Here is a 1,613-nt window from a genome sequence, read left to right on the forward strand (position 1 = left end):
GGAATTTGCTTTCTGGTCCAGTCTATTTAGAGTTCTATAGGCTTCTTGTATGTTCATGGGAATCTCGAGTTTTCTTCTATAATTTTGATGAAGATATTTACTGGCCTTTTAAGTTGGAGGTCTTTACTCTCTTCTATACCTATTATCCTTAGGTTTAGTCTTCTCATTGTGTCCTGGATTTCCTGGATGTTTTGGGTCAGTAACTTTTTGCATTTTGTGTTTTATTTGACTATTGTGTCAATGTTTTCTATGGTATCTTCTGCACCTGAGATTCTGTCTTCTATCTCTTGTATTCTGTTGGTAATGCTTACATTTATGGTTCCTGACTTCTTTCCTAGGATGTCTATCTCCAGAGTTGTCTCTCTTTGTAATTTCTTAACTGTTTCTACTTCCATTTTTAGGTCCTAGATGGTTTTGTTCAATTCTTTCACCTGTTTCTTTGTTCTTTCCTGTAATTCTTTAAGGAATTTTTGTGTTTCCTCTTTAAGGGCTTGATCCTGTTTTCCTGTGTTCTCCTGTATTTCTTTAAGGGAGTTATTCATGTCCTTCTTAAATTCCTCTACCACCGTTGTGAGATATGATGTTAGATCCAAATCTTGCTTTTCTGGTGTTTTGGGATATTCAGGAATTCCTGTGTTGGGAGTACTAGGTTCTGATGAAGCCAAGTAGTCTTGGTTTCTGTTGGTATGATTCTTGTATTTGCCTTTTGCCCTTTGTTCATCTCTGGTGTTAGATGTTCTTCCTGTCTCTGGCTGTAGTTTGTTCCTCCTGTGGATCTCTAAGCCTGTGTCAGCACTTCTGCGAGATCAGCTCTCCTCTGGTAAGACCTGTGTGCAGAGGGCTGTGGATCAGGCATCCCTCCTGAGTCCAAGCAAACTCTGAGACAAGCTCTCCACTTGCAGGAAAGTTGTAGAGAGGGTTGTGAATCTGCTGTCCCTCCTAGGTGTAGACAGAGGTAGAAAAGATCCTGTGTGTGCTGCCCTGCCACTTCTGAGACCTGTGACTCCTGGCTAGTCCTGCCTTAGAAAGTCACTGGAGAGAAAATGTCAATCTCATGGAGTCCCTGGGTTAGAGCACTCCTTGGAGGCAAGCTCTCCAATTTGTGGGGAAGGGGCAGAGAGGGCTGTGGATCAGCAGTCCCTCCTAGATGTAGATGGAGGTAGAAAGGATCCTGTGCAGGCTACCCTGCCACTTCTGAGGCCTGTGCCTCCCAGCTGGTCCTGCCTTAGAAATTCACCAGAGAGAAAATGGTGATCTCACCCCTCTGGGTTAGAGCCTGGTGTTTTTTATTATTATGTAATAGGAGGAATTTCTTTTCTGGTCCAGTCTATTTGGAGTTCTATAGGCTTCTTGTATGTTCATGGGCATCTCTTTCTTTAGGTTAAGGAAGATTTCTTCTATAATTTTGTTGAAGATATTTACTGCCCCATTACATTTGGAGTCTTCACTCTCTTCTAAACCTATTATCCTTAGGTTTGGTCTTCTCATTTTGTCCTGGGTTTCCTGGATGTTTTGGGCTGAGAGCTTTTTGTTTTTTGCATTTTACTTGACTGTTGTGTCAATGTTTTCTAAGGTGTCTTCTGCCCCTGAGATTCTCTCTTCTATCTCTTGTA

The sequence above is a fragment of the Mastomys coucha genome, chromosome X (genome assembly GCF_008632895.1).
Source record: "Mastomys coucha isolate ucsf_1 chromosome X, UCSF_Mcou_1, whole genome shotgun sequence".
NCBI classification, from domain to species: domain Eukaryota; kingdom Metazoa; phylum Chordata; class Mammalia; order Rodentia; family Muridae; genus Mastomys; species Mastomys coucha.